The sequence below is a fragment of the Gorilla gorilla genome, chromosome 4 (assembly GCF_029281585.2).
Source record: "Gorilla gorilla gorilla isolate KB3781 chromosome 4, NHGRI_mGorGor1-v2.1_pri, whole genome shotgun sequence".
Classification (NCBI taxonomy): Eukaryota; Metazoa; Chordata; class Mammalia; order Primates; family Hominidae; genus Gorilla; species Gorilla gorilla.
In genome coordinates, this window is record NC_073228.2 from 171,825,900 (window position 1) to 171,850,539 (window position 24,640).

The 24,640-nt window shown below is 42.8% G+C and overlaps 1 protein-coding gene and 1 pseudogene across 47 annotated transcripts in view; one reads left to right on the top strand and one right to left on the bottom strand.

The window, feature by feature from the left end:
* The window catches only part of TENM2 (teneurin transmembrane protein 2), a 1,282,302-nt gene that overhangs the window by 1,032,238 nt on the left and 225,424 nt on the right, over positions 1-24,640 (top strand). The gene's annotated exons all lie outside the window — the stretch shown is intronic.
* On the bottom strand, positions 19,194-19,308 carry LOC115934855 (uncharacterized; annotated as a pseudogene).

The window sequence follows — 24,640 nt, forward strand, 5'->3', positions numbered from 1 at the left end:
GCACTAGGAAAGGGTCTGTTCTGGACCTCTCTCTTGGGTTCTAGGAGTTCTTTGGTTTGTGGCAGCACAACTCCAGTCTTACATGGTATTCTGCCTGCCTTTATATCTGTCCCTGCGTCCAAGTTTTCCCTATTTATAAGGACACCATTCATATTGGATTAGAGCTCACCCTATTGAGCTCATCTTAACTTGATTATCTGCAAATACCTGATTTCCAAATAAGGTCACATTCACAGCTATTGGAGGTTAGAACTTCAACATTTGTGAAGGAGGGGGGGGCAATTCAGCTTATACGTAATACAAGATTTTTCTAAATTCTTCTTTATATCTTAATAGTAATGGTGATAGTTAATATTTTTGAGCATTTACTACATGCTAAGCAGTTCACATAGATTTTTCTGATTTAATTCTTACTACCACTACATGGGATAGGTGCTATTATCTTTTCTATCTTACAGAATAGGAAATGGAGGCACAAAAATATTAGGTGACCTTCTCCAAATTATGTAATTAGTAAGTAATAGGGCCAGGTCTCAGCCCCAAGTGCGCTGGCCTCTGAGTCCTTGCATTTAATTATCATCTAGACTCTCTTAACCACAGCTATCTTCATCTCCGGTATAATAGGTTTCCTGCTCATCAATGCCAAATAAGGGTAGACAAGTTGATTTCCTTAAAGCTCAAAAAAAAATTTTTCCACAAAGGCTTTCTTTGCTGCCTTAGAAACGCAAATAAAACACTTCATTCTGCACTAGGCGTAATGGTTTCCTCTTATTCAAATGCAGGGCCATCTGTGCAAAGTATTTTATTTCATCATTCATTGAAGTTCACTTAAAAGATGAAATCACCGTTAATGGAACAATGAAATGGAAGGATTCCCAAACTGAAGGCAAATGACTTGAAAATGAGAGGCTGTGGTTCCTGCCTGCAACCCCTGCCTAGGGTCTCATGAGTGACAGTGGTTCTGTTCTGACAGCCCCAGAGATGAAGAAGGGCTCTTGGGGAGCATAATGGCGCCATTTCCAGCCAAGCAGTTCATGAGGCTGAAGTGCTGTTTCCACGCTGTCCTCTGGCCTGGATCAGCCGCTGGGAGCCTGGCATTGATCTGTGTAGACTGGTGAAGCTTCATCTGCTTTGCAGGCATTGCTTTGGCTAAACAAGCCTGTAACTGATCCCTCTTGCTATAAACCAGCCTAAGTAGCCTCTTACCATCAGCCAGTACTCTGCTACCATCCTCCTTCTATAGCAGGACCACAGATGGAAAGGAAAGCTGCTTCCTCTCAAGTAAAGGACCGAAGACTGAGGGAAATTTTGCTTTTTGTAGGCAATAGCACAGTTTCCCCCTTTCCTCCTGACTGGAGACAGACAGTGCAGGAAATGATGGGGAAAAGCAAATCATGCTTTATGTTTGAGAGGCACCTCATGACTCTGTGGTGGACAGCAAGCATTATTAGCTGCATTTTACAACGGCAGAAACAGGCCTGGGCAGGGGAAAGAACTTGTCCATGACACAAGGCTAGCAAACAACAGGTCTAGGCCCAGTACTCGGGTAGCCAGACTCCAAACAATATGATCTTTCCACAGTGACATTCGGCACTGCAGCAGAGAACGAGAATAAAGTGCTTCTGAGTTGAACTGACAGAAGCTTCTAGAATCGGAAAGAGAAAGAATGCCACAAAGAAGACTAAGGCACTTATTCCATGTGCTGCGCCTCAAGGAGAAGTCTGTTTAGTTTGGGAGACCAGAGTGCCTCAAATGGCATCTCCCCAGTGGCTTTCTTGAGTTTGGGATTTGTCCACTTCATGATTGCTTCTTTTCTGTGGTGGGTGTTTCCCATTCCTTCTCTGAGTCAGCAAACAGCGATGAGGAAAGTTTCCTCCCGTTTTTCTCACCCTCATTCCTGAGGATAAAAAAACCTCTCCTTCAGATCAGAAGAGAAGGCAGAATGATAGTAGCTAACACACGGTGAGCATTGATGATGCTTCAAGTTGAGGGCTTTCCTTGAATCCCTTGTTTGATTCTCTCCATAAGAAGAATTGTCCCCATTTGGCAGATGGGAAAACCAAGTCCTAGAAAGTTTCAGTAACTTGCCCAAGGTTGCACCGCTGGAGAGAAGCGGCACAAACTTGAAATCAAGAGGCCTATATTCCCCTCCTTCTGCACTGTTAACTTGAGCTGCAACCAGGGACAAGCATACACCTTTCCAGAGCCTTGGTTCCTCCATCATAACATTTATGCAACACTCACTCTATGCTGGTCACTAGGCTTTCCCTGCATCAACACATTTAACCCTCACAACAACCCTATGGGATTGTACTCTTTTTATCTCCATTTCACAGATGAGGACACTGAGGCTTAGGGATGTTAAGTAGCTTGTCCAGGGTTGTACAGATAGGAACTGCCCTAACAAAACACCCGTGCACTGAACCATAATGCTCCATCACCTCCCATGGGGAGTCCCCAACGCCCTTCAACTCTGTCTTACTATCATTCCATTATTTTATCTGACAAACGGTATATATTTTTTCTTCCTGAAAGCAACAGCTTCATAGTGAGTTCCTGCAACATTTCAAGGAGCATTCATTATCTTCATTTTATTCCCACTTTATAGATGCAGAAACTGAAGCATAAATGAAATAACTTGCTAAGAGTAAAACAATTAGTGAAGAGCAAGAGTGGCTTCAAAGTCAGACCTGCCGAATTCCAACACCCATGTTAACATAGATTCTGTGGAGCTAGCACTCAGAAACCACATTTACTGCCTCTTGGCCTTGACCTCGTATGAGGAGTGAAATCATAATCGCCAAGCATCTTCTCAGTGGGAGGTGAAGGAGGCAGCTTGCTTGGTAGCTAACAGCAAAACCTCTGAAATCGGATAGAATGGCGCTGGAATCCCCACTCTTCCACTTACTGACTGCATGACTCTGAGAAAGTTACTTCACCTCTCTGAAATAGTTTTGTCATCTATAAAATGGTAATAATAAATGCACCCATCTCCAAGAGTCATTGCAAAGATTATATTAGATGTTGTATGCACAGCTTTTTGCAAAGTGCATGGTACAAAGTGCTCAATGATTGTTACAAGAGATTAGAGTTGACCTCATAGGATCACCACACTGAGCCACCCAGGATGGGACTCAACCTTGCAATGGGCTTCATCTCCTAGAAGGCACCCTGCTCTGGTCCTTATGATCTGCACTGACCAGTTAGCAGCTTCTCTTGCCCCTCAAGATTTCTTCACTTCCTTTGTACTGAGTCAGCTAGAGGTACCACTCATCATTTCACTAAAGTAAAAGGAAGTAGAGACAATTGATGATTGATGTTAGAAGCAGGGGACAGGGGTGGAAAGCATGTGGGCTTCAGATCTGTTCAGACCCAGGTTTGAATTTGGATATCACTTAAACCTCCCTAAGTTTCAGATTATGATTTTAGAGCAGCAGCATGAGGATAATAATGTTCACCTTTGCAGAGTTATTAAGAATAAACAAGAGGAAAATTATAAAGTGTTGTGACATGTAATAAGACAATGGCTATTGTTTTTAGATTGGCCAACTCATTTGCATGGAGCTCTTCGTGACAGACCATTGAGAAGTGACCTGAGTTCCACAAATGTCCTTTGCTCACTTTATTTGGCACTGTTTGTGTGGTGAACTTTCCCCACTCTGGGTGTGGCTGGTCAGTCTCTTACAGTGTGTGGCTAGCAGATCACCTTTGAATAACATCTGTGGCTATTTAATTTGTATTGGGGAAAGAAAGAAGTATTACAAGGAAAGCAGGCTGCCCCGTTGGGATGCTCAAGGCCCATTTTCTTGCACTTAGCCTAGGATTGGCATCTCTTGGTCAATGTGGGTCACCTTCCTGAGAATAAAGGGGCTTCATTGGCTCAATAATTATCCCGACTGTTTTTTCAGTTGTGGCTATTTGAGAAAGAGGTTTCATATGTCAGGAGTACAAAATAGAGACTGACTTCATAGATCTTTATGCCATTTTTGCCCTTCATCGTTGATGTCAGTTGACTCTTCAGGCCCCCCTTCTCCCGTCACTTTCTTCTTGACATAATAGCTTTCTTCTGTTCCGTCCCCATCTTCCCATCTGCTCTTTCTCATAGCTCCCTCTTCTACACCTCGTGCTTTCCGGCCTCCGCACTTCCACTGTTGGGCAACAGAAGAGCTGTCTTTGTTTAAGCTTAAACTTTATCTTCTGGCAAAATGGAGAAATTAACTGCCTACCAGCATCTCGGAGTTGGCTGTGGGGTTCATAGGTTCATACGTGTTAATTGTTTTAAAAATTCTCCTTACTATAGCAATGCAAGAATCACTAATCTTTCTCTCTTTCCCTTTCTCCCTATTCCTCCTCTCCTCTCCACATTAAGTCTGATTTTTTTCTCTCTCTGAATTTATCCAGCTTACATAATTTGCCTTTTCATTTTGTGAATGGAGATAATTTGTGAATAGAAATTACTTCCAAATGTTTCAAAAATATTTTCTAAGCATTTGCTTTAACATGGTGTTGTGAGCTCCTTTTTTTTTTTTCCTCTTTCTTTTTTTTCATAAGGAAATAAGTATTTCCAGGGAAATGAGCTTTAGCGGGAGCAAAGGATTGGATTTCACTCTCTTCTTGGGTCTCTTTTGTTGATGACAATTTTGAGCTGGAGTAACTGCAGATATTGACTTGTCGACCACCTGGAGTGGAGGGGGACAGTTTTATTCAGACTCCTGCCCAGGAAGTCCCAGGAAGGAACAGGATAGGAGGGAGGAGAGAGGAGAGGGTAAATGAATTCAGAAAATAGAGCTAGCCTGGAAACTGATGACTTTTTAGGTGAGAGATTCCCTACATCAGTATTTTAATTTTAAGACGCATTCTTATACTTGACTTGATTCTGGGGTGCCTCCTAAGGACAGACTTTGTCCTTTATTCATTAATTCAGCAAGCATTCACTAAAAACTTCCTTGTCTCTAAGACCTTAGTGATGCAGAAATGGGTGACTGAGGTCCCTGTCCCCGAGGAGATCTCCATCACACACAGAGAAAATAGATGTGCAAACTATCACTTATAACACAAGACCAAGGAGACCACGCCTGTGCTAGCATGGAAGTGAGCACGGGGAGAAGAAAAGGAGTCGTTTGTCTGTTGGTATCAGAGAGTACTTTAGAGGGGAGATGGCATTTGATAGGTAGCTAGAAGGGTGCATAGGATTTTGGCAGAAGGGAAAGAGGGGAGAAATACCTTTCAGGAATAACAACACCAAGTGCGGTGATTAAAGCCTGGGAAATCATGGTGAGTAGAATGCCACGTATCATTAACACCGGAGCAAAAAGTATACAGGGATCTAGGGTATTGATGGAAAAGGTATTGGGGAGAAGGACAGCATGACAACAAGCCTTTCATGCCATAAGAATGTGTATTTGGATTTGATTCTTAAGTGTCTCAAAACCCACCAACAATTCTGAGTAGAAGAGGGCATGCAGCCGTCTGGCAGCCCCGTGCAGAATGAAGTGATGGGGTGAAAACTAGATGAGAGCCAAGGAGGCCATTCCAAAGCCCAGAAAGAGGAGACTGTGAATAAAACAACAACAATGGCAGGGCAGGCAGAGAGGAGAGGAGACATGAGGGAGACATCATAGAGGTTGAATGTCCTGGTTTGATCATTGACTGAATCTGGTGGGAGGGGAAAGGAGACACCAGGCATAATTCAGTCCATTGATCAGCCTTTTGCTCGACACTGGACAGAGTAACCTGGAGCCAGCCCCTGGGAAAAAGGGGTAGAGGGTAAAAGAAAGTTTCCTGTTCCTATAATGTACAATGAATAATCAGTTGCAATTTCAGTGGATGTCAGCTGGGCTAGATGATGCTGGAGCTTCTGGGACAAAAGATGCACTTCCTAAGTTATTTTCATGCATGTAATGAAAAAATTAGAAGACAGCAGAATTGGGTTTAATAAACTTTCCTATTTTTAATTGCCACTTAATGATGTTTTAAGGACAGTAAGTCCTTAGAGGAAAGAAAAGGCTTTAAAAGCACCCACTTCTTCTCTTCCATTGAAATGACGTGTTTCACCTATGTGATGACTTAATTGCCTAAGAGCAAGGAACAGTGGAGCTACAGATAACCTTAGTTGGGCTTTAGAGCAGGGAATGGATTTCTACCTATATGGCAATTATATACCATGCTCTCTGAGGGTTAGGATCCACACTGGGCTTCAGAATTGTGCTTAGAGGGGCCAGGGTTTAGATTGTTAGGATTTACAATCAGCATCAAATTGGGAAGAGAATGTCGAGGATGTAGGTCAATATCAGTCAAGTTCATTTAGACCTCCCCCGACCCAAATATATACTTGCCACTTTGCTACAAAAGACAAGGTTAGGGGCTACAAGGTGACACCCGAGACTTCTTTAGTGGATATTTAGAGTTCGCCCATTCTCCAGAGATAAGAAAGAAGGATTCTCCAAAACCCAGACCCTTAGACCTCAAGCGAAGGTCTTGGAATAGACAGTACCCACATTCCTGCTGTCTTTTGCTTCCTGTGGAAGTTAATTTTGTGCTTGTTTAACATTTTTAATTGGCCCAACATGCTCCTGCAAGGCATTTTTCAGTCATTCTATGTTTGACTTCACCTGGTTATGATTGTTTTCTGTTTTGGGTTTTTGACGTCGTCATTTTGTCTTGTTTTCATGAGAGTATCATTCCCTGCTCACTGAGAGCCATTTGATTTTTCAGCAGCTTAGGTAGCAGATCTTGAAGACGGTTGCGTCTTCACCTTGGGGAGTGTCTTTCAGTGATTCGTGGTTGGGTAGGGTGGAACCTCCACCCGCCGGATTCTCAAACTGATATGTTGGCTTTTCTGAACCTCCAAAGTTGCTAAGATACAGTGTGTCTTTGGACCCCTTCCAGGCTGTTTCCTTCCACACTCACAGCTTTGACGGAATATTTCCTCTGCCTGATATCGTTAGAAAGGTGACATGCCAAACCAAAGTTAGAGCCGTTACAAGACATTTCTTTGAGTGCAGTTTCCTTGGTTCACCCGTTCATCTGCTGTGCTGGAAGAAAAAAGTGAAATCAAAAAAGCTCTATTAAATAGATGTGCCAAGGAATGAGGAAAAAAAAGAAAAGTTTCTTCAACTTTTATATGCTCAGAATTGTCTCACAAGCATATTTTTGTTCCTTTCCTCTATTTAAAAATTGATAACCTAGAAAGTCAGGAGCAGGCTAGGAATCGTTTGTGGCACAAAAGTGGCACCTACTGGTAAGCCTTGGCTTAAATTTGAAGTTTAGATTTGTGCATGACCTTGACCAAAGTTATGTCCTCCTGAGAATGCTTCCTAATGATTTTCTATGTCTGGAAGGGCAAACCCTCTTTAGATGTATAAATATTAAAAAGCACTTCTTAGGCATGAGGGCACTGGTTTCAGGGCTACAGAATGACTTTTTCAGCTTGTAATTAAAAACATGTACTGGATAACTAACCAGCAGCAGTATTTGCTTAAAGGAGCAAATGATTTAAAACTGATTGGGTTGCACACCAAAGTGGAGTGACCCATGGTGGCTGTTCTTACCTCTGGTTTCTCGAGGCATCCACCCAGCTCCCCGAGGTTCCTCAAGTCACTGGGTTCTTGAAACCCACAGCCTTCCTTTCCTTGTGTGTTTGGAGTTTTTGCTTTATCCTGGTATCCATGTTTTGTTTTTCATATCTTTACTCTGTATCTGAATATTTATTCCACGTTTTGGTTTTCATGTCTTTACTCTGTATCTGAATCTGTAGAACTCACACTCAAGAAAAACCATGGCTCCCCCTGTTACAGTGCACACTCAAGTTTCATAAGAGACCCCAACACTGACTGCACTCAGCAGGTCAAACAATCATTTTCAAAAGACCATAAGATTTTTTGAGAAACAGACTGTCCTACATATTTGAAATCTTTTTTTTTCTATCTTAAAGGCAGATTCCACTGAATGCTGCAAAAGTAACAGAAATGATTAGGAACAGAGTTGTGACCTATCCAATTTCAAAAAAGAAAGGGAAGGGGTGAGATCTACCCCCTCCTAAGTGGTAACAGGCCCTTTCTGTTCATCTTCTCATCTAATTTTCTAAACAATCCTACATCACAAGATATTGTCATCAACTGCATTTTGCAGATGGGAACACTGAGACCTAGAGATTGTCTAGTGTGATATAACAATTAAGTGATCATTTTAGGAATCTTTCTCATTTTAAAATCAATATTGTACTCCTGGTGGTATAAATAAAGATGACCTTTGTTTATTCATTTACTCATCCATTCATTCCAAATATTCATTAAGCACCATGCATGAGCAGGCACCGTGCCGGGGGCTGGGGATGCAGCGCAGAGAAGAGCAGCCGGGAGCTCCGCTCCTCTGGAGCTTTCTCTCTGGTATCACTCCGAGAGTCTCCACATCCCAATTTGCTCTCCGCTCTGAGGGTCTTTTTTTAACCCCTAGGGGAGAAGTTGACAGATTGTGAACATCAATAGTTATTGAACTGGTTTTGTCCCAAGGCTTCTTAAAAACAGTTTTCAACGAGTGCCAAGCCCTAACTGTCTCCCAAATCCTACTGAAAGAAATCAGAGCAGGTTATGTTTTCATTGTCTAGCCACCCTTGGCCATGAGGCGCTGCATCCGGCTTTTTCTCGGGAGGCCCATTTTTCGCCACAACTCTTCAGCCTTCTACCACTCGGGTTAAGTTTTGCTTTGTGCATTTACAATAAGTGCCTGCCAGGCATGAGTGTTGCAGGATTAGAATAAAATAGTGGGGGTGAAGGAAAGCAGATTTTTTGGAAACTGGTAGAAACACTCCATGAAATGGAGCATTGTACCAAACTCAGCTTAGTTATACAAAAGCATGTATAGTGTTTCTTTTTATTTTCCATCTTAACGGGAGGAGGCAGAGTACAGTGGTTACAGAACAACTTTAGAATCATTCCTGATTGTCCAAATGGTTTTTTTACCCCTCTGAGATTGGGGACTCAGGGGCAGCCGTGTCTCTCACGCCTGCCCATTCTGCCCCGCTCAAAGCCACACTGCAGTGTTCCATGTCCATCTCGCCTGCGCTATCTAGGCAAGGGTGCGTGTGCCAGGCTATTAAACACCCCGCACCCCACTCCCCTGTCGTTCTCTAAGCAATGGAAGAACTTTGCTTGGCCACCACAGCTCGGGCAGGAGGGACTTGGATTAGCCCAACAGCTTTCGCTACTGTCAGCATGCAGCCTAATAGAGTTGGAAGACAGGGTTCTTTAGAGGCACTGGTTCTGACAAGGAAAGCTTCTGTAATCTTGCCTTTGTTTAGAAATATGAACTTCGAAACCCTGCTGCAGAGAGTGTCGGCAGCCACACTGATCCGAGGCCTTGGGCAAATTCATTTGAATTGCTTTGAAATTGGATATTCAAAATTCAATAAAAATAAGCCAGCCTGATGGTACAGCTGCAGCATTCCCCCCATCCAGCTGGGTAAGCCGTGATGATTTCCAGGCCGCGGACTAGCAAAGCCCGAGTGTGATGGGAAGATGAGCGCCTGAGCTGCCAGAGAACTCTCTCTCTGGCAGCCTGGCCCGCTGACGGCTGCCTGCCAGCTGACTTGCAGAGCAGGGCTGGCTTTGGCACTAAGTGGCTCCTCTCACTGGCCTGCCCAGGCGGGGATGCGGGGCCTGCCTCAGTCATGGCCGGGGTCCAGGGGGAGGGGATGCCTCAAGGGCAAATGGATGGGGTGTCGGAAAAACAATAAAATCACAACACTCCAGTTGTTTAGAGAGCAGCTGGACTTCCCAAACACTCTGCCACAGATCCAGAGCCATCAGACACGTAGGTGGGTTTAATTAAATTGTATGCAGATGCAAGCAAACATCATAATTTGCCCTTGAGCACACACTACTGCATTTGCCTGGAAAGGGGGACATGACATCCCAGAGGGTGCTCTCTTGCCACCTGCCCTGGGAGCTCCCTCTTCATCATTGTTTATGTGGAAAGGCGATTCTGCTAGGGATTTTAAGAGAAGACCATTCTCACTTTCCTCTAAGTCTCAAGCAGTTTGATCTCTCTGCTTTGTGATGGTGTATCACAATCATGCATAAAAACTGTGATGTATCTATAAGATGTGTATATATAGAGAGAGAGATATTTATACACATATATAAAAATACATATGCATTTATAGATGGATAGAGAGATGAATAGATAGACCGACATATACAGATAGACTCCAAATTCAAGAAGTATGTCTTATTACCCCTAAGCAACCTCAATTTTAATAATTGGGCTCATCATCCCCCATGCATGAGTTCAGGCTCTTTTCTTTGTTGGAATTTGTGCATATGTGAACTGTCTTGAGTCAGATTCCAGGAGAAATATATCCATTAGCCTTCCGATTGTCGCACCTATGCCACCTACAGTACCATACCTAAAGAGGGGTAATTGGAGCTCCTGCGTGCAGGGACATTGTGAGCAGCCCACTCCATTGGCCTGCATTACGTATCGCCAGCCACTCAAGGGCCAGCCATGAAATTTAATTTGGAGTTTTACAGACACGTTCTGAATCCGAAATCTCAATAATAACTTTCCCTTTGCTCAGCCTTTTAACTGTGAAATTCAGTTGGGGAGATTCGAAGCAGCAGGTAATGTCACAGCACTCCAGAGGGATTTTGCCAGAATTCTACTAAAGTGCTTGCAAGTGTCATTTCCATATTTAACTAATTTCAGTTTTTAATTAGCTCCATGTGAAAAATGAGAGTTCACGCTGAGCTCCTCTGTCAGCACAGACGCTTGTTTCCTTTCTAGGATCTCAGGACAATTAAGAAAAAAATAGTTGATGCTACAGTAAGTGTGATCATGCATAGCTCTCTCAAGCCATAACATTGTTCCCTGACAGTAAGAAAGGGCCACTGCCAGGGTCCACTCACCAGGCTGGGAAAGAGCAGTTTGGAAGAGGATTTTACGTGCGGATTTGTGAGTCCTTGGTTCTGAATGATTCCTTAGCTGCAAAAAGTATATTCTTGTCCCTAAATTCTCCAAGATGACCTGAGATTAGGTTTTGAAAGAATGCTATATGAAATGCAAAGATGATGTTACTCTAGGAAAACAGGTTTCCTCCGTGTTATCTCTATGCTAAACTCCAGCATCCAGGTGCTTATCAGGTCATTTGATTTCAGATTCGTAAGACCCTTGGCATACAAAAGTAACTTCTTTATGATTTAAGTTTCAAAATGCAGTACACACATGGAAATTTATTAATCCTACATTCAAAGTGTAAATTTACCACTTGGGACTCACATGCAAATGGAAAACTACATGGTCTTCAAAAAAAATGTATTGGGAGGTTCTGTTTTGCATAAACTGAAAAATATTTGATGTGATCAGGTTTCTGAAACAATTTCGAGGAAGCCAGACAAATACAGGCCCTGCATTTCATTTGCATAGCATCCATGCTAATGGCATGATTTGTTTAAAAGAAAAGATTCATTAAAAGTTTTGAGAATGGTTAAAGTGGAAAAGTGTTTGACACTTCCCTATAGTAGCAATTCTTGGAAATTGGTTTGGAAAGTAGAATCTTTTTTTTCTTCATATGTGTTAGTGTTGGGTAATTGTTCTCTGTTGACAATAGACATTAATAAATGATGTGATAGCAAGAACACTTGGTATCTCCAACAGAGACTGAAAATTGAAATCCAAGTAGCAAGAAGAAGTTTTAGGTTTATGTGGCTACATCGGGAAATAGGGTAGGATACAGGTGGGGTTTCCTTCCGTGTTCTCTTGACTACCATATGTGCTTGGGTTCCAAAGAGCAAACACAACTGTGTGGTTCAGGTATGAGATTAGAGGAGCAGGTGTCCTGTGGGGTTGCCAGAAATGCCGCCATTGAAGACGTGTTGGTATAAGTGGAACATGAAAAGATGGAGGCAAATTCTTGAACATGAAGAGACCACCCACAAGTTGTTTAAACTAAAATAACTTCCACCTGAGCTGCAATGGCTAGCAATAAAGGCTTCATTGGCCAGTGCATCCTGAGGTTGGAATTAAATCTCTCTGTGTGGGAGAGGGCCTATTTGAGCTCCGAGGGCGGAACTCCTATCTCCCTGGCTATGAAGGGGGCTCACTTGCGATGGGGAACTGGGAAAAACACAACTTCTATTAATAATAAGTTGTCTGTACAACTCTCTGGGGAAGATCATAGTTGGGAGTGCTTATATTTCTTTGCTCTTCTCAAGGTATGATGTAATTTCTTTGCTCTTCTCAAGGTATGATGTCAGGTGGGCCTCTTCTTGGCCTCCCAGGAACAGCAGCTCCAGCCACAAGAAGCCTGTCCTTCCCTGAGGAGATTTGACCCACCATTCCTCTGAGAGTTGGGGACCCCTCTCACAGTGCAAATAACAGGCAGAAGCAGTGTCCACCTAAACATTTATCCACTGACGTGAGGATTAGCAATTAGCCCTCTCATGATGGGGATTAGCTTAATAGAACTGTGGGAACAGCACACACTCTGGAGGGTGAAGTTAGAATGAGCAGCAGAAGAGATGCCGACTTATGGAAGCAGAGAGAAATCCTGAAAGTGATAGTATTTTTAGGGCTTATTATGTGAATTTTGAGCCTGATAGCTGAGAATGGAAACCATGGATTTGTCATCAGAGGCACTTAAATCATATGTGGTAAATTATCCACATAGCTATTAATTTATACAACAAATGTTTCCTGGTACAAGGAAAGAGAACAGGCTCTAGAATACAGGCTGCTGGGTTTACATCCCAGCTTTTCTACTTACCAGGGACAGGAGCACAGCTATGTTACTTAACCTCACTGTGACTCAGTTTCCTCCCTGTAAAATGGATACAATAATAGCACTTATCTCATAGGGGAGGTTATAAAGACTAAACAAGATAATTCTTGAATAGCCTTTAGCACAGTGCTTGGCCAAAGGTAAGCACTAAATAAAATAGATTTTTACTGTGACAGGTTCTGCTTATACCATAGTGAACCAAACAAACCTAGGTTTTCCCCTTCCAGAATACATACCAGCATACACAGATAAAACCAAGGAAAACTAATCACTTCACAACCATTCCAGGGTCTATCAGCCTCCCAATTTCTACATGAAATAAGAATATCAAATTAGGAGGAATGGGACCATGTCAGCAAGAATAAACTACTTAGCTAAACTACTTATTAAAATGATAATCCCTCCACATGGACTAGGCGCTTGCATGTGCACCTGTCAGGAAATAAGCTACAGACACACACACACACATGTGCATGTGAAATGACACAGAAGCACACTCCCCACGCTGTGGAGAGCCAAGGTACCCTCACCCACTGAGACTTGACTCCCGACCGAGGTACTGATCATGGGGCTGTGGGGCAAGGACTCTGAAGGTCAACTCTGAGATCATTGACACTTCATTAAGGAGTCTGTTCTAAGTGCACAGGGCTTTCCCAGAAGAGGAAATGCAGACTCCCCCTTACATCCAAACATACTGCCCAGAAGCCCCTAGAATGGCTTTTTGTTTCTCTAACACTGTCAGATAATTCACACAAGATTTTTCAGGCATCATAGCTTCTGCTAGCAGACTGGAGTACACAAAAAAAAAAGTGCTCAGCTCCAAATCTTGCCTGGAACTGACCTCAGCCCTGGACTGCCTTTTGTGTATCCCAAATTTGAGCTCCGTGTTTTTGCCTCTAGCTTTCTGGTGCCATGTTCTGGGCCATGTGAGTGCTCAGGGTTCTTTTATGGATGCTTGGTACTGAAAACATCACTCCTCGTGGCCAGAATGAAAGGTGTTGTCTAAAGAAAAGTCAAGTTGAACTGTCTGGTTCCTCTACTTTCGGAAATATAATGGAACCTCAGCTTTGCGTGGCCCTATCTTGTGCTAAAGATTCTAACAGAGAATACATCTCTATATATGTTTTGTTTACTGTTTTGCTTTTGTTTCTAGCTTTATTGTTTTCCTCTGTGTGGAATGTTCCAGTAGCAACTATTTGTTCTTCCTGTCTAAGAAGTGTAGCACATAGGTACTACGGCAGATTTATGTGGTAGTAAGAAGACGTCCACCTATTGCTTTGTGTAATACACTTCCTTCCAGAAAGAAGAGAAAAAAATGGCTGTGCCCTAACTGCAGAGCAAGTTTAGTGAGGATTTACGAGAATCAACACCACTGGCACAAATGGAGCTTGCAGAGATCTTTGGGTTCCAAGTTTTCTGCCCATTCTAGAGAAGAGCAGACCTTAGAAGGTGGCTATGGTATGCCTTCTATGGAGGGCACTAGCACTCAGCCTGAGAGACAGGGTTGGACCAGCCAGTCAGCCTTCTGCCACCTCTCTCAATATCAAATGTCTCTAAGGAGCTTTGGCAAGAGTAGAATCACAATTTGATCCTAGCTGAAGTTCCTGATAAATCCTCAGGTCCCACCCAGGAATCACTGTGGATGATAAAAAGAGGAGTCCATATGCTTTACACACGAGACAGCCAGGCAGTTTTGACACTTTGTGGAAAGTGTAGAGGCTTGATATGGATTCTCTTCTAGGCAGAGACCCATCCCAGCGTGACACAGAGAAGGTGCTCAGGGGCGATTCTAGGCATGGGCAGTGCTTTTCTCCCCAAAGAACTCTACTTCTTCAAGCTTTAAACAAGGTGTGGTGGACACCAAATGAAGAGGAGTCTGCCTGGCTCACACCAGTTCCCTTGGTGACAGGTTGCCAAGTGTAGGATGCCCAGTTAAATTTGAGTTTCAGAATAATAATGAAAATGCTTTAAATATAATATATCCCAAATATTGCGTGGGAAATTCAAATGTAACCAGCTTCCTGAGTTTTTATTTGCTAAGTCTGGCAAGTTTACTTGGTGGCTGTGTCTGTATCCAACACCCTTTTTGGGTCCCTAAATCGAGCAGGGTTGATGTTATTATCTTACTTTCCTCACCATAGCAACTGTCAAAAAAAAAAAAAAAATGGGCTTGTGACCTCAGCTGAGCCAATTAGAGTCCTTAACTAGGGTCCCTAAAAGTGAAACTGGGAAAGTGGAGCTCTCTTTTCTCCTGGTAGCCCAAGGGCATGGGAATATTACTTTCTGTGCCCATGGTCCTCCCCTCAGGGATAAACCCTCTCTTAATTTGGCCAGGCTGCTATAACAAAATGCCAGAGGCTGACTAGCTTTTAAAGAACAGAAACTTATTTCTTGGGTCTGGAGGCTGGGAAATCCAAGATCAAGGCACCTGCAGATTCAGTGAGGGCTCGATTTCTGGTTCCTAGATGGCACCTTCTAGCTATGTCCTCACATGGTGGAAGAGACTATCTAGCTGTTTTATAGGGACACCAACCCCACTCATAACCTAATCACTTCCCAAGGGCTTTACTGCCTAATACCATCACCTTGGTTAGGATCTCAACATACGAATTTTGGGGAGGGATAGACATTCAAGCCATAGCAAAAACCATAGGTCAGCTACTCTTTCACTTTCACAACCTGCCTTCATAGCCTTCCAAAAAAAATTCCTCTTTCCTGCTTAAGGTAGATCAAGCTGAACCCTAAGGATCCTATGCTAGTATGTAGCTACCCAGCCCAAACTCCCAAGTTTAGCATGATGGACTAAAGAAAGAGGAATTCACCCTAGGAATGCTTATAGACAGATGTTTACAATCAGATGCTCCAGCCACAATATATCCTTCATGGATCCTCTGGCTTTGGACAGCCCTGTGCCTGATAGTGGGGAAGGGGTGGCAATTGCTCTGCCAAACGGTACACCTGCTTCAGATCAGTACCTCCACAGTCAGGGCTGACCAGAACATAGAGAAGGGAGCCTTCCTGTCATGCCACTTTGAGCCACTGTCTAAAATATCTTCTGTCTGAAAATATCTGTCATCCTTAACTGGCACCATGCCTAAAATTTCCACCTTTAGAGTTTATATGTTTGGCTTAAATTGTTAGTCTTCCCTATAATTGCACATCCATTAATGATAGAATGTGTGGTGTTGTGGGGAGGATGTGGATGAATTAATAATTAATATCAAGATCCAACGGATTTTTTAAAGTTCCATTGATGTGGCTGATAGTTTGGAAAGCAGAGTTCCGACAGAGTTGGATGGGAGACCTGGAAACCTCTGATGTGATGGGAAAGCATTCATACAAGAGGCACTGCTGAGTTTGGAGGGGGTCACTGAGTCTCTCTGATCATGGGTCACCTGGAGCAGGCAGAATGGATACAGGGCAGGTACTGGATGGAGAGGAGGCATGCTGAGAAAGAATGTCCCTGTTTTACCATGTTACTTTGGCCCAAGTCTGGTTCTGGCTCTTTTTTTTTTTTTCATCTTTCCACCCTGGCTTGAATATCTCTTTTCCATATTGCGTCCTCCCAGCTGCTTCTGACACACTACCTGTATGGGCAGAGACCTAGTGCCTAGACCTGGAGGGAGATGTCTGGGCTCTCTCACCTCCTCCACCTTCATAGAAACAGACAAGAGGAGCTTGTTCCTTCCCTTCATGTCCTCTTTCATTAATTGCTGTCAGCCAAGCCTTGTGCAATACCTGTGGTTCTCAAACTTGAGCATTCATCCAAATCACCTGGAAGGCTCATTAACACACAGATACCTGGACCCCACCCCTGAGTTTCTGATTTGTAGGTCTGGAGTATGGCCCAATAATTTCCATTTCTAATCAGTTCTCAGGGGATGCTGATTCTGCTGGTCTGGGAACTACAGCCCAAAACCATCGGCCTAGACAGTGAACTTTTTGAGGGCAGGAGTGGTGTCTTCAGAATCATTGTATCCCCAGAACCTAGCACAACACCAGGCACAGGGTTGAAGGTTAGGAAATGCTTGTTAATGGAGCTCTATGAAGCTACACAAGGCTTTTTACCCTGTTGCAGCATCAAGGCTAACCATGTAAATACCCTGAATTTTCAGATATCGGATTAAAAGAAGAAAATTCTATTGCCATCTAATGTGTTTTTTACACAGTGGCATCTCCAGAATACATACAGGAGGGGATTAAAGGTGCCAGTCTGGGTGGAAAATGGGAGGTTGGGGGCTCGTCTTAAAACTCCACTTGCATAGGAAAGACACTGTTTTTACTGAGACTCTTTTTGTGGTAACTTCAGAGAAGGTTGATGGAAATCATTTAGAATTGTCCTACTCACCTTCCTTTTCCACCCCAATTGCACCCCCCGACCACTGCTTAGTGTCACCACTGATTTCACATGTGCATGAGGTATGTGTACCAGGTCAGCTGATCTGAGGTTCCTCCGTCAAGCTTCACCACAAAAGTGCAGCTTCAAGAGTCAGTGCAGTGAGGTGGAAGTGAATGGGATCGGGGATCTGTGCTTTTCAATAGAGATGAATGTCCTCTCTGCCAAGGTATTAATCTTTCCAGGTCTCCATAACCTCTTTTGTAAAATGAGTCTGGAGAAGGTGACCACTAAGTATTTTCCTATATTTCGTAATTTCTATTATTTTAATTCAAAAGGCAAGCCATCTCAAATTTAGGAATGGGCTATTTGCTTGTAACCTAGCTATTTGGAATTTCAGAGATTTTTCTCCAGACAGACCATATTCCTTCTGGACAGTTCACACAATAATTGCCCTTTGTCGGGTTCTTAACTGTGTGTCAAGCACTGAGATAAATGTTTTGCATACTTTATTTCATTGAATGTGGCAACCCCCCTGGGAGGTAGGAAGTTTTATGATTCCCATTTTGCAGATGAGGAAAATGAGGGTCTGGGAGAAAGAAAGAAAGACAGAGGGATCGAGTAAGGGAGAGAGAGAGGGAGGAAAAACTGAAGGAAAAGAAAGAGGGAAAGAGGGAGGAAGGGAGCAAGGGAGGGAGGGAGGGGAAGGAGGAAGGGAGGAAGGGAAGGAAGAAGTGAAGGAGGAAGGGAGGAAAGGAGGAAGGGAAGGAGGGAGGGAAGGAGGGAAGGAGGAAGGGAGGGAGGGAGGAAGGGAAGGAGGAAGGGAAAGAAAGAAAAAAGCTTTCCCAAAGCCTCACAGCTACTAAAAACCAAGACTGGGACCTGGACCTGAAGCCAGGTCTGCTGCTTCCAAAGCTACTCTAATCACCATATTCTATTATCCCTGCAAAAGCCTAGTTTACCCACAATGCACCTGAAATGTAGAGTCTGGCTTTGGAGGGAAGTAGGCTTTCTTTTTTCTGCCACTTTCAGTATAAGAGACAGAAAGCATTGTAATCAAGTGTTCTGAGCCAGAGTCCCCAAGTTCAAAGCCCAGCTCTGCCACTACTGGCAGACTAATCTTGGACAACATACTTAATCTCTCTCTCCCATAGTTCCCATAGTTAAGCTAAACCATGTGAAACTGGTGATATTCTACCATATTTAATCTCCAAAAAGGGCAATTTCATGTCTAAATATTTAAAGTGCTTATTATAACAGTGCATGGCAAACAGTAAGCACTATATTCGTGTTAGCTATGATTCTTACTGAAAATTGCCTTGAGAGTTTGCCATATCTGGAGTATAGTAGGGGCTCAATAGTTGCTGGTGAATTTATTGAATGAAGTAGAAACTGGGATGCCCAGGAAACATCTGGGGTAGTCTGGGCTATGAAGACCCTCCAGGGCTGGGAGAAAGGCAAGTAGGGCAGGGGAGGAGGTTAGGACTCTTAGATTTGAATAGCTTTGAGACTCTGTTAGTATTGCCCTGGAATAAGGCAGGAAACCTCAAAGCGGGAAGGAGCGATCCCATAGGTCCAGCCACCCTGAAGCAGTTTTTGTCCTCTGGCTTCTAAAGAAGCAAAGAAAAACCCTCAAGGCAGAGGCAGTGGGGAGTTAGGTCTTATGGTTTGCTTGTGTCTTGCTTTTTTTACAGCTAGAAATAATGAGAAAAGGCAGGCAAGGGAGAGCCTCCCTTCCAGCCTTTCCTCAGCCGCTGGTGTTTTTCCTTCCTAGACCGCTGTGTGAGAGGAAGGGGAAAACGCAGAAATAATGGTGGATCTTTAGGAACAGAAAGACCAATGTTAGAGGTTAGGTGTAACTGAGCAGAGGGTAATATTTACCCAGGTATGGTAGTCGTATCACCATATGGCTATGTGTAGCATGTGGACACACTTCTGTATTACAATAGTTATGTTTATTTCAATGTGTCACAAAAATCTTAACACATTAAGCTTTTTATTTCACAGATATTACTTTGGGATGAGGCTAAATTGATTAAAGTTTTTAAAAAATAGATTGCTGTTTTTTCTTTCTTTTTTCATAATATTCCTTCTTGCATATATAACAACTCATGGGTTGCAAAAGAGGATTTATTTTTTCGTACCTGTCTACTGTAAGTCTTTGTCCACAAGTCAAACAAAAGCAAACACAAGTGCTAAAAACGAGACTGATTTTAAAATGTAGTTAAGAAATAACAGTCTAAGTGGAGCTTAGATTTCATGAAAACCATGAACACAGTAAATGATGACTATGGTTAAGGAAGCACTAGAAATGCAGTTAGGACACATCTATGTATTCCTGGCTCTGGCTTTTAGTAGCTAGGTGGCAGTGGGCAGGTTATTTAATCTCTCGAAGTCTCAGTTTTCTTATGTGTAAAGTGAGGATACGTGCTACCTCAAAGGTGATTTTTTTTTTAATGATCAATGAGAAATGTCTTAAAAGCAGGTAATAAGAATTCAGTAGACACTGTTTATGACTATTATCATTATTATTAGCCTGGCACACTCCCAGACCTCAGTTAATTGTAGTTTTTTAGACAGAAGTTTTCAAGCCATTCTTTCATTCAAATAAATATTTCTTAAACACTACTGTGTTCTAAAGCTTATGCTAGCTGTGGGGACAAATTTGAAAGAGGGGAAGGAAGACCTACTCTCACCTCTCAATGTGTTCATGCCTCAAAATTTGGAGGGGGAGGTCAGGCATGGTAGCTGTAATCACACCTGTAATTCCAGCACTTTGGGATTCTGAGGTGGGCAGATCACTTGAGGTCAGGAGTTCGAGACCAGGCTGGCCAACATGGTGAAACCCCGTCTCTACTAAAAATACAAAAATTAGCCAGGTGTGGTTGCGGGCACCTGTAGTCCCAGCTACTCTGGAGGCTGAGGCAGGAGAATGGCATGAACCTGGGAGGCAGAGCTTACAGTGAGCCAAGATCGCCCCACTGCACTCCAGCCTGAGCGACAGAGCGAGACTCCATCTCAAATATATATATATATATATACACAAAAATTAATCGAGAGTTGTGGCACGTGCCTGTAATCCCAGCTACTTGGGAGGCTGAGGCAGGAGAATGAATCACTTGAACCTGGGAGGGTGCAGTGAGCCAAGATGGCGCCACTCCACTCCAGCCTGGGTGAAAGAGTGAGACTCCGTGTAAAAAAAAAAAAAAAAAAAAAAAAAAAAAACAATTGGGGGGGGGGAACAGGATGGTCAATAAATAGGTAATTACCAGTGTAAAGCCATAAACTCTGTAAGTGGTGTGGTTACAAAATATCCAGGGAAGGCCAAGCATGGTGGCTCATACTTGTAATCCCAGGACTTTTCAAGGCTGTGATGGAAGGATCACTTGAGCTCAGGAGTTCGAGACTAGCCTGGCAACATAGTGAGACCCACCCCCATCTCTACTAAAAAATTAAAAATAAAAATAATAAAAAATAATAACTTTAACTGACCAGGAATGGTGACGCACACCTGTAGTCCCAGCTACTTGGGAGGCTAAGATGGGAGGATCACTTGAGCCAAGGACACAGACAGCTGCAGTGAGCTATGACTGCACCACTACACTCCAACCTGGGTGACAGAGGGAGACCCTATCTCAAAGAAAATAAATAAAAAATAAATAAATAGTATGATAAAATGTCCAGAGAGCATGCAGGAGGAGATCAGCTTAGAAAAATCCTGTCAGCCACAGTGGTCTAGGACCTCCTCTGTGAAATGTGTTCAGTATAATTGAAGAACTGAATTAATTTACATTTAAAAACTGAAATGATATAAAATACTTTCATTCAGCACATTTTTATTGTTTTTGCAAGATGATGTTTCACTTTAACTGTTGAAAATTTAGCATCTGAATTGAGATGTGCTGTTAACTATAAAATACAAACCAGATTTTGAAGACTTAGTGCAAAAAAAATCTTTTTACTGTCTCATTAAAGATTTTTATGTTGATTTTATGTTGATAATATTTTGGATATATTGAGTAAAAAGCATAGTATTAAAATTTTTTTACTTATTTCATGTGGTTACTAGAAAATTTTACATTTCATAAGTGGGCCAGGTGCAGTGGCTCACGCCTGTAATCCCAGTACTGTGGGAGCAGATGACCTGATGTCAGGAGTTTGAGGCCAGCCTGGCCAACATGGCGAAACCCCGTCTCTACTACAAATACAAAAATTGGCTAGGCATGGTGATGCATGCCTGTAATCCCAGCTACTCGGGAGGCTGAGGCATGAGAATCCCTTGAACCTGGGAGGCGGAGATTGTAGTGGACTGAGATAGAGCTGCTGCAATACAGCCTGGGCGACAGAGCGAGACCCTGTCTCAAAAAAAAAAAAAGTCATAAGTGGCTTGTGTTTTATTTCTATTGGACAGTGCTGATTAGAGCAGAATGCAAATGACATTCACAGTAGAGAACTCCAGAAGATGTGGACATTTCAGAAGAGACCCAACTTCGGTTACCTTGGACAATTCTTTCTGACAGATCTAGAGCAAAGCTTAAGGATCTGAGGGCACCGATTCAAAGGCTGTTTCCGGGGCTGCAGAAGAGAAGTGCATCTGAGGTTTCGTCCTACCTACAGGACCTTGCTAGAGTTGCCAGATTTAGCAAACTTATAAATTAAAACCTGGCAACCCTAGACCTTGGGTATGTCATAGAACTGCAACAAGCCTCGGTCTCTTCATCTTTAAAATTGGGATAAAAAAGTAACTGCCTCGTGAGTGTCTTGTAAAGCTTAAATGAATCAAATAAGACTAGTAGGAGATGCATTGAGAAAGTTTCGCCTAAAAGAGCTAAGCAATGAAAACAAATTGGGGAACTTTGCAAACGTGCCTATCTTTCTTTAGCTCTGAGCATGCAGGTCAGGGAGAGCTCTCCCAGGCCAGTGTTAAGGGAGACACCAGCCCCTACCTGGGAGATGTATTAGGTTAGGCCTGGCGTGGGGATTTCCATAGAGTTAGGATCGGGCATGGGATCATAAACCATAAGGAGGAGGGGGACACATCATGACCATGTCGAATGTCACTCTGCTGTCATTGCAATGCCTTGTATAAGCCAGAAATGCCACAACAGTCTGCAGTGCTGCTGCCAGTTGACAGAATCGTGTGCCTTTAGCACCAAAGAAATGTGTGTGACTTGAGTGTCACATAAAACCCTTAAAATTAGCTCTCTTGGGATGGGCGCGGTGGCTCACGCCTGTAATCCCAGCACTTTGGGAGGCCGAGGCAGGCGGATCACCTGAGGTCAGGAGTTTGAGACCAGCCTGGCCAAATGGTGAAACCCCATCTCTACTAAAAATACAAAAATTAGCTGGGCGTGGTGGTGGGTGCCTGTAATCCCAGCTACTTGGGAGGCTGAGGCTAGATAATCGCTTGAACATGGGAGGTGGAGGTTGCAGTGAGCCGAGATCGCACCATTGCACTCTAGCCTGGGCAACAAGAGCGAAACTCCGTCAAAAAAATATATATATATATAATATATGTACGTGTGTATATATATATATGTATGTGTATATATATGTATGTGTATATATATATATGTGTGTGTATATATATGTATGTGTATATATATATGTGTGTATATATATATATAAATTGTCACAAATTCAAAATAAGTCTACTTGTATCACTTATCTAATTGCAGATGAAAATGTAGTTCTTTTTTATAGATGCAAGTAGCTTACATTCCAAAAAGAAATTATCCTCCCCCACCCCACCCCAGATTAGCTCTTTCCTCATAAGAAGCTGACCATACTGACATTAAGCATATCAGAGGCTGAGGAGGACTGCCCCTTGCCCGTGTTTTCATTCCCTGCTACCTAATCAGGCCCTGGGAGATACAACTAATTTTTTTAACGTGATGTTTCTTTCCATCAGAATCAAGTTTTAAATGTTTCAGGTTAGCTATGTGAAATCCACTTAACTTAAAACCATTTGCAAGAGAGATCAAATCCAATTTGCTAATACAGGACTTTTTTTTATTTCTGAGTTTGAAAAAATCTTGAGCTAACCATGTCAGAAATTAAAAATTGAAAAGTACTCTGGCAGCCTCCCCATGTGCCTAATTTGGCTTTGCTGAACAAATGACCAAATTGGAATGAGAATTACATACAGGATTTGCTCAACATCCTTACTTCTTCAACTCATTTCTCACTCCTGAAAAAGTACCAAGTTTGCATGCAGGAGGGAACATATCTATATTGACCACAATGGCATCAGACCAGGTAGAAATAGAAAAATGGTGATTTTAGATTCTAGCTGTGAATAAACTTCTACAGTAGAAGATATTTTTCATAGAAACTCAATTTAATGAATTTAGGATCAGAAAGGACCATAATGGTCTTTTTTTTTGGCTAATTTTATTAACAGGTTATTTTGTTCATGCCCTACCTTGCAAAGAGTAGTAATAAAAATATTAAGCGGGTAAGAGGAGGAGGCTTCTCTGAAGTCCACCTCATTTTGTCTTTAATAAGGCATTACATTGCACACAGACACCAGAATTCTCTGTCTTTCTTTAAGGAGATGGAAGAGGACAGTAGAGAGAGCACCAGAGAGTCAAAAGATCAAGGTTCAAATCCTGGCTCAGTCAGCCATTAGCTGTCATGACCCTAGGCAAGTCATTTCACTTAAGTAGGGCTCAGGGTCACCATCTATCTATACAGCAAAAGTCTGGACCAGATGGCCTTTGAGGCCCATCTTAACAGTGCCTCTGCCATTCTAATGTGACACAGAAAAGGAAACCACAGAGGTTTCTCTGAAGGAGGGGGTTCAGGCAAATGAGAGAATAATACCTAGGTGAATAGAACCCCAGTCTTCACTGATGCTTAGTGTTGAGATGATGGTTGTCAGTGGATGGAGTGGTACTCAAGAGCTTCAGGTGTCACACAGCTCAGGTTCAAATCCCACCTCTAACACTTACCAGTTGCATGTTACTTCAGCACTCTGAGCCTCAATTTCTTCATCTGCAAGATGGGAAAGCATTATATATCTCATAAAATTGGTAACAATTGCTTATCACAGAGCCTGGCACATGCTAAGGACTCAATAAGAGTTAGCCATGATCACCATTGTTACAAAACAACCCAAGACTCAGCAGGAGGTGAGATGTTTCTTGAGTGCCTCCTGTGTGCCGGTTACCCCCACCCAGATCCTCACCACTTTTGCACCTTCTCCACCCTATAAGGTCAGTGTGAGCAAGAAAATGTGGCTAAGAGCACACGCTTGGCTCTAAAATCAGCTGCCCCACCTACCAACCCTGTCAACACCTTCATGTCTCCACTCCTTCCTCCGTAAAATGGGAATCATAGTTCTTACCTCTAGGTTTACTGTAAAGAGCAAATGAGGTGAGCATATAGAGGGCTTAGAACAGTGGTTGACACTGAGTCAGTACATCACAAAAATGTTAGTTGTTATCATAGCTAAGGAAAGTGAAGCTCAGAAAGGTAAATCTGTTTGCCCAAGGTATCCGCTTCTGCATAATTGTGCAGAAATGTGA